Here is a 16,194-nt window from a genome sequence, read left to right on the forward strand (position 1 = left end):
TAAGGAAACTGCCCTTTGTAGCTCATGACTTAAGTCATCTTGGGGGAGGTGCTGATGTAGTTGCATTAAAATTGTACAGTACCTCATGAAAGGAACTTTCTTTTGGTCAGGGTAACTCATGAGTTACTATGAGGTTCAGCTGCCCCTTCTGGTCATGCATCAAGGTTACTAAATAGGTCACAGTGAAAAACAGTCAGAAGCAATGAGCTGAAAATTAAACTGCAGTTAGTGATTAATTTAGTTTTGTGATTAGAATAAATAATTGGCCCCTTGATTATTTACATTTATTGTTGCACAATCTCATTAAAAGAAGGAGCCATATGATATCAATTATTCTGCACAATAGCCCTTGTTAAAACAATATTATAAAGGAAGAAGAAAGGAAAAAGTGACTATTCCGCTAAATTAGATACCAAGCAGTGCCTCAGAGTAAACTATAGTAAAATTAATCAGCTTTTGATTTGAAGAAAGAAAACCATCTCAGAAAATGTATTTTTTAAAATTTATTTTAACAGACAAATCTCCCATGCTAAAAGGTATGTGAGATAAAGAAATAAAAGTGTAATGCAGGAGATAGAACAAAGATTTAAGAAAACAAGAAAACATTTTTCCCTGTCAGTGGAAGCAAAACCAACTTCACCAAACTATAAATGCAGGTCTGAAAACTGCTGTAGGCTTTGCAGGTCTAAAATTACAGCTTTAGAAGCAAGCTTGCTAGAACACAAAACCTAACATTTCTTAGGTGTATGTATTTCATTATTAACAATTAAAAGCACTCTTAGAAAACAGTTTTTAGCTTATATAATGAAGATGAGCAAATTTATTTTGTGATGTTTAAATTTAGAACCTTATCCTGAAAATCATTATTAAATGAGAACTCTTTACTCACATGAGTAACCCCATTGTCTTCAGTCAGAGCTACCTACATGATTAAGTATTACAAATAGGGCTATCGATTAATCACAGTTAATTCACGCGATTAACTCAAAAAAATGAATCACAATTTTAAAAAGTAATCATGATTAATCGCAGTTTTAATCTCACTGCTAAACAATAGAATATCAATTGAAATGTATTAAATATTTTGGATTTTTTTTTCATTTTCATATATATTGCGTTCTGTGTTGTAACTGAAATAAAAATGTATATTAGTTTTATTACAAATATTTGCACTGTGAAAATGATAAAAAATAGTATTTTTCAATTCACCTCATACAAGTACTGTAGTGCAATCTCTTTGCCATGAAAGTGCAACTTACAAATGTAGATTTTTTTTTGTTACATAACTGCACTCAAGAACAAAACAAAGTAAAACTTTAGAGCCTTCAAGTACACTCAGTCCTACTTCTTGTTCAGCCAATCACTAAGACAAACAAGTTTGTTTACATTTACAGGAGATAATGTTGCCCTCTTCATATTTATAGTGTCACCTAGAAGTGAGAACAGGCATTCACATGGCACTTTTGTAGGTGGCATTGCACGGTATTTATGTGACAGGTATGCTAACCATTCATATGCCCCTTTATCCTTCATCCACCATTCCAGAGGATATGCTTTGATGCTGATGACGCTCGTTTAAAAAGTTGTGTTAATTAAATTTGTGACTGAACTCCTTGGGGGAGAATTGTATGTCCCCTGCTCTGTTTTACCCACATTCTGCCATATATTTCATGTTATAGCAGTATTGGATGATGACCGATTTTAAGTATTTAAGAATACTTTCACTGCAGATTTGACAAAATGCAAAGAAGGTACCAATGTGAGATTTCTAAAGATAGCTACAGGACTCGTCCCAAGGTTAAGAATCTGAAGTGCCTTCTTAAAATCTGAGAGGGACTAGGTGTGGAGCATGCTTTCAGAAATCTTAAAAGAGCAACACTCCAATGTGGAAACTACAGAACCCAAACCACCAAAAAAGAAAATCAACCTTATGCTGGTGGCATCTGACTCAGATAATGAAAATGAACCTGTGTCAGTCTTCACTGCTTTGGATCATTATTGAGTAGAACCTGTCATCAGTATGGATGCATGTCCCCTGGAATGGTGGTTGAAGCATGAAGGCACATATGACTCTAGCACATCTGGCACGTAAATAACTTGTGACGTCAGCTATAACAGTGCCATGCAAATACCTGTTCTCACTTTCAAGTGACATTGTAAACAAGAAGTGGGCAGCTTTATCTCCTGCAAATGTAAACACACTTGATTGTCTGAGCAATTGGCTGAACAAGAAGTAGGACTGAGTGGACTTGCAGGCTCTAAAATTTTATATTGTTTTATTTTTTAATGCAGTTTTTTTGTACATAATTCTATATTTGTAAGTTCAACTTTCATGAAAAAGAGATTGCACTACAGTACCTGTATGAGGTGAATTAAAAATACTATTTATTTTGTTTTTTACAGTGCAAATACTTTAAATAAAAAATAAATATAAAGTGAGCAGTGTATATTTTTGTATTCTGTGTTGTAATTTAAATCAATATATTTGAAAATGTAGAAAACATCCAAAAATATTTAAATAGTATTCTAATATTAACAGTGTGATTAATCACACAATTAATTGCAATTAATATTTTTAATCGCACAACTAATTGTGATTTTTTTAATCACTTGACACCCTAATTACAAATTAGGGTTTGAGGCTGAGGGACCTGATCCTACAATCTACTCCTAACATTGAATTCAGAGGGAGTTTTTTCTGAGTAAGGGCTGATAGATTGAGCTCACATAGAAACTCAACTTTCTGTGTGTTTCCTTGATGAGACAAGTTAAAGGCCAGAGTCATTCAGTGTCATCCAATATCTGATGCCAATGTATTGTAGGTGTCTTCATTCTGCCAAAGCTTTTGTTTTTTAAAGACCAGAGGATTCTGTGCCCAGAATGTATTACATTTTAATTATAAGAAAATAGTGTGGGCAATGTGCATAGGTATTATCCCGTTATTAAAAATTGTTCATGCAATTAACCATGCTGCCTTCTGGCTCCATGTTCTTAAAAAGCTAAATAGTGACTTTTTTTTCAGCAAAACTTATCAGGGTAAGGATTGCAGGATTTAGTCCAGTATCTTTCTATTAAAGTTATTATCCATGTGGGTGGAACCAGATGAGTCATCACTGCTAGTTGTATTAATAGCTTTGTATTATTATCAAGTAATATGTTAATATAGACTTGTCTCATTTGGGGTATTTTTCCATACCCTTTAATATCACACAGGAATGACTGGAGAGTTTAGTACTGATTGTAAGTGCTATTGTTCCTGGTTCCCTTGCTCTGTATGCTAAACTACAGTTAAAGGGACACAACTACATTAAATACTTATATTTTTAACTGTTCATTCTCGTAACATAATTTTCAAAGTTGGAAAATATCCCTTTATTTGCTCCTGATTTTGGTCCTTATTTTGGTCATCAGGCAGTTTCCCCCCTACCCTCCACCAAGTAGGAAATGGTAGATAACATATCAGCCTTTTTTTCTGTTTCTGTAGCTGTAGCCTCCTCAGTGATGTGCTGGCCAGCAATATGCACAGCTCTAACCGTGTTTAATAGTTGACTGCATGCATAAGAATAGATGATATTTTAGGAAAAGGTCACCTGATGAACAAGGCTGACTTTGTACATGGACAAGAGCCTGTAACAAAAATCTCAATCTAAATACCCTCCTTAAAAATCTGAACATAGATGTGATTTTTTGTAAATGGCCCTTACCGTTATAATTGGCTAACTCAAAACCCTAGACTGAAGTTTGGAAGTGTTTTAAGTCTGAATCCAGATTAGGGTTGCCAACTTTGGTTGGACAAATTCCTGGAGATTTCATAACATGACATAATCTTTAACAACAGGTTCATCTTTAATTCCTGGAGACTCCAGGACAATCCTGGAGGATTGGCAACCTTAATTCAGATCCAGATTTTGTGTTTCAGGACCATCTTTAATTTTGAATAATCCTAAATCTACCTCCATGGTTGCTGTTTCACAGTAAACCAATATCTTTGGTTTAGAACCTGCTCCTGTCCGTAAACAAATATAGTTGCCTTTTGAATTTATTTACACTATTTGCTTAATTCACCATTCAAGATTCAAAAGCAGGATGCAGCAGTTTTTGTTCGGGGCCCAGCACAAGTTAGCGCAGCCTCATGGCGATTCTAATTTACACCAGCTAGTAATAACTCCTAAAGAACCATAACAGCAGCCTGGGATCACCAGAGCACAGAGGCAATACCCTGTAGCCTGGGGACTGTCTTAGGGATGGCATTGCCAGTCCTGTACCACCCAGTCATTCCTCCATGTAAGAGGAGTCCTCAGCTGGCCTCTGAGGGCAGCTTTATGGTCCCTTTGCACTGCTGGAACCCTCTTTTCCTCTTTGGGTCTGTTGCTAATGTTACCATCAGTAGAAATTTTACCATTCACTTCAGTGGGAGCAATACTGGTATGCTAATGTTTAAATTAGGTGCCTGTAACTGTTAAACAGAAGTGGTAGTTACATAAGAGATGGATTCTGCATGCTTGGGTTAATGCTGTGCAGTTTAATTTAAAAAACAAATTGAACAGTAAATATGGTATTCCCTTTTATGCCGCAACATACACATTCAAACCGTCAGATAAATATGCAGGGAATTGTTTAATTTTCATTGTTATTTGGGAGCCAGGTGAATGTCTGAATTTGACTCCAGCTAAAGGGCTTCCTTCAGCTGTAGTTCAAAGTAGATGGTATATAAATAAAGTTTAACTTGAAATAGTTAAATAGATCTGTGATAAATGAAGGGTGGGGGTAGCTCCCTTTTATGGACACCCAGCCAGCCAGTTAGCTATAAAATCCCTGTTAGTAGCTGTTCTCTACTTGCTTTACCTGTAAAGGGTTAAAAAGTCCATAGGTAAAATGAAGGGAGTGGGCACCTGACCAAAAGAACCAATGGGAAGGCTAGAACTTTTTAAAATTGGGGAAAAAACTTCCCCTTTGTCTGTCTGTGTTGTTCTCCCAGAGAGCAGAGACAGGGCTGGAACTATGCTGTAAAAAGTTTTGGGCCAGGTATGAAAATCATCAGATCATACCTAGAAACTACTCATTTGAAACCCCGGATATGTAAGTAGATCAGGAAATGCCTAGGAAGACACAATTAGGTTTATCTCTTTTATTTCTTTATGGCTTGTGGACTTCTCTGTGCTAACCCCAGATGCGTTTGTTTTGCTTGTAACCTTTAAGCTAGACCTCAAGAGAGCTACCTTGATGCTTAATCCTTATAAATGTATTTTTTTAAATCTAGCAAAAAGCGTAAGTTCCAAATGTATTTTCTTTCTTTTTGTTTTTAATAAAATGTACCTTTTTTTAAGAACAGGATTGAATTTTGTGTCCTAAGAGGTTTGTGCATATATTGTTTAATTAGCTGGTGGCAACAGCTGATTTCCTTCGTTTTCTTTCTCAGCTCTTCCCCAGAGGGGGAGTGAAAGGACCTGAGGGCACCCACTGCCCGCCCCCCAGGAAGGAATTCCCAAGTGCACCTTTCTGGATTCTCAAAGGGGTTTTTGCACTTGGTTGGTGACAGCATCTACCCATCCAAGGTCAGAGAGAAGCTGCAACCTTGGAAATTTAATACAAGCCTGGAGTGGCCAGTATTAATTTTTAGAATCCTTGCGGGCCCCCACCTTCTGCACTCGAAGTGCCAGAATGGGGAATCAGCCGTGGCAAGATCACATGAAATACCACTTGATCTTTCAAGGCCCAGACCTCTCCTCTCACCCCTGAGGCCTCTTATGGTTTCAGTGCCCTGCTATTCAGGCAGTTTTCTGCCAATGAAATTTACTAAACCTTCTACTTGTATGTCAGTGGGAAAGGAAGAAAGAGATTATTGTTGTTGGTTTTACTCTTGGAGATAGTCAAACACTGTAATGACGGGTGCCAATGTAAGAATCTACATAGATATTAGCATTCCTTGCTAATGTATATCCGTGCTTGCTTATAGAGACCATCATTGGTGCAGGAATGATTGGTCCAGGGCCTTTATGGGCTCCCTTTTCCATCCCATCACAGCTCCTTGTTTTCGTACCTATCCTCACTATGAAACACTTTCTCAATCTCCTTTATAAATCCCTTTCCTAATAACAAAAATTTATCTTAGATTACCTCAATGAGAATAACACCAACTCCTTTAACCCTCCCTCATAATTGAGATTCCTGAGAACTGGTATAATCTTTATTGTGCTAAACTGGAACCTCTCCCAGGCAAACATAAGGCCTTTCCTGAAGTGAAGTGCCCAAAACGTTACGCATTATTCCAGATGAGGCCCTAAAAAATGCCTTATACATTAACATACAGTCTTTTGTGTTTTCTGTCCTGCTAGTACACCCTAGACTGTTTGCCTTTTTAATTGCAGCTGGTTCCTGGTTTCAAGGTTGGGGGGGGGCGTTGTTTGTTTGTTTTTTACAGTAACCCCAAATCCTTTTCCTGATTGCTTTGCTGAATGACTGTTCTATGTAAGCACATATTTCCTAGCATGGTTCATTGCCCCCAGATTAATGATTTTATCTGTGTCTGTAGTGAACTACATTTGTGCTCCACTGACCCAGTCATCTAAATAAACAAAATCCTTATGAATATGGGTGCTATGTTTCTTTGCCTCCAGTTTAAGATTATAGGTAAAGCTGGAGATATTATTTTCAGTACTGTGTCCTAAATCCTCTCTATATATATAATGAATAAGAGAAGTACTTAAATCCCCTCCTCTGGGTTGGATATCTTCTTTCCAACTTGAAACGTTTCTATCTGCATTATAGAGACCACTGTCTTCTGTATTTGACAGTTTTCTGTATAGCTTCCTATTTTACTTCTTTTTCCGTGACTCTTTGATTTACTCCTTAATCACTGACATGAAACTTGGTTTCTGAAAATTTGGAATTCATTGAATTTCCCTCATATGTCAAGTCCATATCTATCTCGAAAGAGCAACAGCAGTTTAGTTAAACATTATTTCCTTTGTCTAAATTCATGTTGGTTGGCTGTAATCAAACAGCTTTTCCAGGTTATTTAATATTTTTCTTTTTAGTGTTTTACTGGTTTTCAGTGTGCTCCCTCACAGAGGGCTCCTAACTTGTCCCACATATATATATATATATATATATATATATATATATATATATATATATATATATATATATATATATATATATATATATATATATATATATATATATAGTGGCATCAGTAGAGTAGGTTATTTTTTGTTTTTTCCCACAAAGTGTTCAGATGGTTACAATAAGGACCCATGGTATAGAGATGATAGATATTTAGAATAAGAAATAATATTACCTACCAGATTGTATTTTTAAGATTGTCAAATTTGGAACCAAACATATTATAGAGACTTTTAAATCCTTTGTTTTGTTAAACTGTTCTCATTATGTTGCACTGAAATGCAAGCATTTCCAGGGCCACATGACAAGGTATCTAACTGTAAAATCAAAAGGTGGGTTACATAGTTCACAGAATTAGAAGCCAGAGTTTGTTTTTTAACATGGTATAATTAACATTCCTAAACAGATTCAGAGAACAATTTTTCTTTCTGAGATATTGGGGAACCATTCTGTGTATGTGTGTATAAACTCTTTGGGTCTGGGACAATATTATGCTTTGTGTTTGTACAGCGCCCAACTCAATGGGCCTCTGATCCTGATTGGTGCCGTTAGGGGTACTTCATTACAAGTAGTAAATAGTAATGTCTGTGTGTAAATATCCATTCTCTCATGTACATGCACACTCCTCATTCCTAGCATGACAAAGAACTCCTAGATATTGAAGTATTTTTATTTGTTCACATTTAAATGATACGTCATTAATAATCTCCTCCTTACAGTAACCTGTTTTGTAGAAATAGAGGCTGAAAATGAGATTATTTTCCAGAGCATATGGTCAGCCTTTGGAATTTACTGTCACATAAGTCATTGGGACAAAGCAGATGGGTTTTGTAAACTATTGGTAATTATGTGACTACTAGAACTAAGAACCCAATCCTGCAATCTTGGCAGAGTCAAAAACCCCTGTGCCAGATAATGCAATCCCATGCAGTATCTTTGGGGACCATTCTGTTAAATTTATGTATGATTGTGTTCTATTCCATGGGGAAGGGTTACCACAACTCCTCCAGAAATAAAGACAATTGTAGTGATTAAGCAAATCACTAAGACTGTAAATAATTCCAGGGAGGTACCAACCTTTGGGATGTCTTGCCTTTTACTAGTTCAAGCTGGGTTTTCCATCGTAATGGAATAAAAGAAAGGGCTTTTGGTGTAAGAGGATGAGAATGAGCTTGAACTGACACAGAGTCTTGTCTTGTCCATTTGCTGAATCAAAAACCTTCTGTCCAAGCAAGACCCCAACCCTTGAAGGTTTGGAAGGGATACTGGATATTGGCCCCATAAGGAAGCTGTGCGATGGGAACTTTTATTGTTTTTTATATGTTCTGTCTGTGATGCTTTGCTCCTAAAAATACATGTATTCTACTGAGAAAGAGCTGTGTGATAAGTTGTAAGTGCTGGCAATACATTTAGTTAATAGCTGTCAGAGAGAAGGCGATGCATAGGTGCTGCCCATTAGGCAGCCTACCTTGCTGGGAATCTCATCACAGTGGATGCTAGGGGGCTGTGCAGCCTTAAAACCCTGGTCAGAAGGGAATGGGACAAGGACGGGTCTCTACCCAGAGCAGGTGATGGCTGGAGACCTGAGACCTGACTGGAGTGGACCATGGGAGGGGGGATACAGGTGTAGTTACCCTGAAAGTGAGACACTCCCAATGAAATCAAAAGGATTGGTTTGAATGTGGAGTGACTGAAATATTGGCCCTAAACCTGATAATTAACAAATAAGAATAATTAAAAGTATGTCATGTTTCAGGGCATAAACAGATTTTCTGATAGGCAAGAAAGTTGGTGAACCCCCCCCCCACACACACACACCTTAGATACACACCCACATATGTATTCCACTGCACAGTTGGATATTATGGGCAATTTTGCCTTCTACAGAAATATCAGATATTGATCTGTCAGGAGCAGGACACTGGACTATATCTGATCTGGTATGGCAAATCTTCCGTTCAGAGGCCCGGCCTTTGACTCTGGTGAGAGCAGGTGTGCTGGAGCAATTTTTGTAGTGGGGGTACTGAGAGCCATTGAACCAAACTGTAAACCCTATATATAATAAATCCACTTCAAGACAGGGGGTGCAGTAGCACTCCTAGCACCCCTAGTTCCAGCACCTCTGGGTGGGAGTTTGAATGTGCAAGGAACAGAGGACTGAGCCCTCCTCTTTTTTTAATTTGGTGTTTATATGCATGGATACTGTGATGCTCTGTACTTTGGGGGAACACCCTGCACCCCCATGTTCATCCTTATAATATGATTGTGTGGTATCCAATGCAAAGTTTGTCATGTCGGGTGTCTTTGGAAGGCTCACTGAGCATTGTTGTTATAGTAATGTTATAGGTTGTAATTTCATGTATATAGTTATGAGGTTGAAAATGGGTCCTCATGGCTTAAAACAAGCCCAGACAAAACTCTCCAGTACAGAGGGGCAGTCACACCTCATCAGGGTATGTATGCGACAAACGCAGCCCAGTCTCACAGGAACAAAGTAACACTGGCCTAGGCAGCAACAAAGTGAGTCACTTCCCTTCCCTTGGTCAGTTTGGGACTACGATGAGGTAATTCTCACCTGACTCGGGGGGGCGGGGGCAAAGCCAAGAGGGAAGAAAGAACATGATACAAAGGAGAGACACTTGCCATGCTCTCTCTCTTCCACCTCCATCAATAGACACCACCACCAAGTGACTGAAGTGCTGTTCAAAGAGGAGAAGCTGACTGAAGGTCAACCAGCCAGCCTGTGATGAGAAACATCTCAGTTTGTAAGGGCACTGAATGTGTTAAGATCAGCTTAAAATGCATTTTGCTTTTGTTTAATTTGACCAAATCTGACTTCCTGTGGTTTGACTTATAATCACTTAAAAGCTATCTTTTGTAGTTAATAAATTTGTTTATTCTACCTGAAACAGTGCATTTGGGTTGAAGCGTGTCAGAGACTCCCCCTGGGATAACAAGCCTGGTATATATTGATTTCTTTGTTAAAGGGATGAACTCATATAAGCTTGCAGTGTCCAGCAGGTATAACTGGACACTGCAAAACAGAGGTTCCTAGGGTTATGTCTGGGGCTGGAGATATTGGCTAGTGTCATTTGGTTGCACAATCCAAGCAGCAGCTGGCCAAAAGTGCTCACTCACGTAGCTGGGAGCAGCTTACATGCTAGAGGCTGTGCATGAACAGCCCGGGAGTGGGGGTTCTCAAAGCAGAGCAGGGTAAGGCTGGCTCCCAGAGTCAAGGATTGGAATGACCTAGCAGATCACTGGTCCAGATAACACCAGGGGAACGTCACAGATACCAAGTCCTAGCATATGCAAGTCTGCAGCTATTTAAAGAAATTGACTTCCATTTGAAGTAAATTGTTTTATGTTGCCTATATAGTTTTTTGTTGAAGAGCAACTCAGTAAATGACTGCACTTGTAATGCAGAGACTAATACCTCACTGAGGTACAAAATAGATGTCGTGTACACAGCAAACAGAAATTAAAGTTAATTTTTTAATCAGTAGCGAAAGGAAGGATGCCAGTAAAAAAAGCGGATGAGAATTATATCTCAGCAAGGGGTCTTAGCTTTTAGCAATTAACTGGCCCGTATTGCACATTAACTTTAATTGATGCCTTCCAGTAGAAACTATCATTTCTGTCAATAGCAATTTGACAAAAGTTGGTAAATCAAAGAGTAATAAAATTGCCAACTCACAGTCTGCTGTGTGGGAGGCAAGTCCCTGTCCCCGTAGACTGAGTTTAACAAAAGAAGGAGACAAAGCTCTGATTTCTTGGAACCTGACAGTAATTGCTATTTAAATTTCATGAAGTGTGATTCTCTGGTTCATCTGTAGTGTGACACTGGAATAAATTGAATGACCTCATTCTGCCATTAAACCTGTTTTACTGAAAGAAAAGTCACTTAAAATGGGGAGGATATATATTCTCTCTCTGTGGTCTCTTGTGGCATGTTTATTAAGATATTTTCTTAAAAGAGCCATCTGCTGAGAAATACCAGTTTTAGTGCTATTGACTTAACACTGTACATCATTAAAATAATAATTCTGGAATTAGACATACTACAGTTTTCTGTTCTGTGGTTGAGATTCCAAAGGATGGGGTGCAAAGTGAATGAAAATACATCAATATTTTCTGAAATTATCTAATCCTGAACTACACAGGAAACTGTAAGGTATTTCCTTGTCAAACAAGATAGTGTGACATTCACATAGGGTGTAAATAATCACAGAATTGAGCTTTTCTTATTGTTTATTCTCAAAACAAAATGTCATTTTTATAAAAGGTGAATGTAAATAAATATGAATTAGTAAATTATAGTAGAACAGAAACAATGTAACTTCAAACAGCTGTGGCAAAAAAATCACACACTGCACTATTCTTCTCAAGTACAATGCTCCAGATGGTATACCCAAAGAGAAAGGAAAGTAATTGTACCTCAGCGATCTGAAAAAAGACATCACTTTTTAAATCGGACTTTAGTAAAATACAAACCTTGACAAACCATGATAAGAATATTTCTTCTGGGTTTTCTTCATATTTTTTCAGCTAGCCTTTTTCATTGTCACTAGATTCAATGCTCTCTCTTTTCTGGAGAAATCATACAATACACAGTCAAAGTTACTAAGAAATATCAGCCATAGCCTAAGTATCAGTTTAGTTAGACATCCTCTGGACAAAGGGCCAAGGTCTGGCAAAGCACTATATACAGACACAAAATGTTCTCAGTGTGGTGGATTGCCATGTAGGAGCTGACTGCTGCAATTCTGGCTCCCCTCAAAACATATCGCAAGGCTGCTCTTGAGGATGTGCAAAAAGAGCTGCAGAAGAGTATATTTTTTGGAGCAGGACTCAGTGATTAAGGGCTATGATCTACGTTTGTACATTTATGCTGCCTGATCAGACGACAGTCCTTATACACAGATTCCCCTTGCAGATTATTTATGCTCCTAACATGGGGTAAATAGGAGTCATTTCTGCCACCCACCAGAATATGGATAATACTGCTTTTGCAGTGTGTATGTGCACCCCTTTGATGGCCATTTGCACATATGAGCCAGAATTTGGCCTATAGTGTTGATGATTCCTGAGGTGGAACTCTTCTCTTTGAAAAAAAAAAAACAGGAGTATTTGTGGCACCTTAAAGACTAACAAATTTATTTAAGCATGAGCTTTCGTGAGCTACAGCTCACTTCTTCAGATGCATAGAATGGAACACACAGACAGGGGATATTTATACATACAGAGAACATGAAAAGGTGAAAGTATGCATACCAACAGGCAGAGTCTAATCAATTGAGATGAGCTATCGTTAGCAGGAGGAAAAAAACTTTTTGAAGTGATAATTAAGATGGCCCATAGAAGGTGTGAGGAGAACTTAACATAGGGAAATAGAGTCAATTGGTGTAATGACCCAACCATTCCCAGTCTTTGTTTAGGCCACAGTTAATAGTATCTAGTTTGCATATTAATTCAAGTTCAGCAGTTTCTCTTTGGAGTCTGTTTTTGAAGTTTTTTTGTTGCAAAATTGCCACCTTCAAGTCTGTCACTGAGCGGTTAGAGAGGTTGAAGTGTTCTCCCACTGGTTTTTGAATGTTATGATTCCTGATGTCAGATTTGTGTCCATTTATTCTTTTGCGTAGAGACTGTCCGGTTTGGCCAATGTACATGGCAGAGGGGCATTGCTGGCATATCACGTTGGTAGATGTGCAGGTGTACGAACCCCTGATGGCGTGTCTGATGTGATTAGGTCCTATGATGGTGTCACTTGAATGGATATGTGGACAGAGCTGGCATCGGGCTTTGTTGCAAGGATAGGTTCCTGGGTTAGTGTTTATGTTGTATGGTGTGTGGTTGCTGGTGAGTATTTGCTTCAGGTTGGGAGGCTGTCTATAAGCGAGGACTGGCTTGTCTCCCAAGATCTGTGAGAGTGAGGGATCATCTCTAAGGATAGGTTGTAAATCTTTGATGATGCGCTGGAGAGGTTTTAGTTGGGGGCTGTAGGTGATGGCTAGTGGTGTTCTGTTATTTTCTTTTTTAGGCCTGTCCTGTAGTAGGTGGCTTCTGGGTACTCTTCTGGCTCTGTCAAATCTGTTTTTTCACTTCAGCAGGTGGGTATTGTAGGTTTAAGAATGCTTGATAGAGATCTTATAGGTGTTTATCTCTGTCTGAGGGATTGGAGCAAATACGGTTGTATCTTAGAGCTTGGCTGTAGACAATGGATCGTGTGGTGTGTCCGGGATGGAAGCTGGAGGCATGTAAGTAAGTATAGCGGTCAGTGGGTTTCCGGTATAGGGTGGTATTTATGTGACCATTGTTTATTAGCACAGTAGTGTCTAGGAAATGGACCGCTTGTGTGGATTGGTCTAGGCTGAGGTTGATGGTGGGATGGAAATTGTTAAAATCTCGGTGGAATTCCTCGAGGGCTTCTTTTCCATGAGTCCAGATGATGAAGATGTCATCAATGTAGCACAAGTAGAGTAGGGGCGTTAGAACAACGCTTCCTTAACTCTCGTTCCCTAAGTCAGCCATAAAGATGTTGGCATACTGAGGGGCCATGCGGGTACCCATAACAGTGCCACTGAGTCATTACTTAACCATTGCCCTACCAGGTGAAGGTGGTTTCTTCACAAGGTTGGAGTTAATTAAATGATCCCCTTGATGAAGAACTATTAGACACCCACAACATCTTCACACCATAATTATTTAATTAAGTGTTGGACACACTGGAGAAAGAGGTCTAGAATTAGCACAAATAAAGTATCCATTAAGATTCACTAATTTTGATATTGTGTGTCAGTGTTTTCTTTTCTGTTATTCTATTCTGTCTTCTCCTTTCTTCCACTTGATTTAACTCAATTCTTTCTCTTTCCTAATTGTTTGCTTACTCTCTTTTATTTTATTACTTTTCCTCTTCTCCTGTGCCTACCTGTTCTGTCCCCCATCTACTTTCACCTTTTCCTCTATCTAAAAGTTTTCCTTTTCTCTTCTCTGCCTTCTCCCATCACTCGCTAATCTTTTCACATCTGGCCCACTTCTTCTGTCTCTTCCAACTGTTTATTTTCTTGAGCTTCTGCTTCCCCAATTGTTACCCTCTGGCCCTATTTTCTTCTTGAATTCACCTGATCTTGCAAGAAAAATCGTCACCAAACATTTTCCACAAAACTCATACTCCTGATATATCGGTATCAGAAGCACTACAGGGCTCTTTGGTAGTTCCTCTTAGACTAGTGAGGCCATATTATCACATCAGTTGTTTGTATGCAACTTCCTTAGAAGACACATTGTACAGTTTAGCAGAGTTTGTGATCAAGACAGTCTATGTTTCAAGTTTTAATAAACATGAAACCAGGAGTGTGCAATCTTGTTTCTGTAACTTTCCCTTCTTCTCCTGTTTGTCACTGTTGGCCAGTGAATATTTTCCTTTCTTACAATTAGGCCTGGTGTACACTATGAGTTTAGTCGAATTTAGCAGTGTTAAATTGAATTAACCCTGCACCTGTCCACGCAACTAAGCCATTTTTGTCAACATAAAGGGCTCTTAAAATAGATTTCTGTACTCCTCCCCAACGAAGGGAGTAGAGCTGAAATCGACACTGGCGGTTCGAATCAGGGTTAGTATGGACGCAATTCAACGGTATTGGCCTCCGGGAGCTATCCCACAGTGCACCATTGTGACCGCTCTGGACAGCAATCTGAACTCCGATGCACTGGCCAGGTAGACAGGAAAAGCCCCGCAAACTTTTGAATTTTATTTCCTGTTTGCCCAGTGTGGAGAGCTCATCAGCACAGGTGACCATGCAGTCCCAGAATCGCAAAAGAGCTCCAGCATGGACCGTATAGGAGGTACTGGATCTGATCGCTGTATGGGGTGACGAATCTGTGCTATCAGAAATCCGTTCCAAAAGACGGAATGCCAAAACATTTGAAAAAAATCTCCAAGGCCATGATGGACAGAGGCCACAACAGGGACTCAATACAGTGCTGCTTGAAACTTAAGGAGCTGAGACAAGCTCAATACAGTGCCGCTTGAAACTTAAGGAGCTGAGACAAGCATACCAGAAAGCCAAAGAATAAAGCGGCCACTCCAGGACAGAGCCACAGACATACCGCTTCTATGCTGAGCTGCAGGCAGTTCTATGGGGGCCGCCCCCACTACCCCACCCCTGTCTGTGGACTCAAATGATGGAGTACTCTTAGGCCTGGTCCACACTAGGACTTTAATTTGAATTTAGCAGCGTTAATTCGAATTAACAGCGCAGCCGTCCACACCAGGAAGCCATTTAATTTGACATAGAGGGCTCTTTAGTTCGAATTCTGTACTCCTCCCCGACGAGGGGAGTAGCGCTAAATTCAACATGGCTATGTCGAATTAGGCTAGGTGTGGATGCAAATCGAACTTAGTAGCTCCGGGAGCTATCCCACAGTGCACCACTCTGTTGACGCTCTGGACAGCAGTCCGAGCTTGGATGCTCTGACCAGCCACACAGGAAACGACCTGGGAAAATTTGAATTCCTTTTCCTGTCTGGGCACTTTGAATCTCATGTCCTGATTGGACATCAGGGTGAGCTCAGCAGCACCGGCAACGATGCAGAGCTCTCCAGCAGAGGAGTCCAGGCAATCCCAGAATAGAAAGAGGTCCCCAGCATGGACTGACCGGGAAGTCTTGGATCTGATCGGTGTGTGGGGCGATGAGTCTGTGCTTTCGGAGCTGCGCTCCAACAAACGGAATGCGAAGACCTACGAGAAGGTCTCCAAAGCCATGACAGACAGAGGATATAGCCAGGATGCAATGCAGTGCCGCATGAAAGTCAAGGAGCTGAGACAAGGCTACCATAAAATCAAAGCGGCAAACTGACGCTCCGGAGCCCAGCCCCAGACATGCCGCTTCTACGAGGCACTGCATGCCATTCTCGGTGGGTCTGCCACCACTGCCCCACCAGTGTGCGTGGACTCTGACGAAGGGATAGTGTCGACGGCCAGTTCCTAGTCGATGTTCGCAGATGGGGAAGATGAGGAAGGAGATGAGGAGGGGGAAACAGTCGACAGCGCTTCCAACGCTGATTTCC

Source organism: Mauremys reevesii, linkage group 7 (genome assembly GCF_016161935.1).
Source record: "Mauremys reevesii isolate NIE-2019 linkage group 7, ASM1616193v1, whole genome shotgun sequence".
NCBI lineage: Eukaryota > Metazoa > Chordata > Testudines > Geoemydidae > Mauremys > Mauremys reevesii.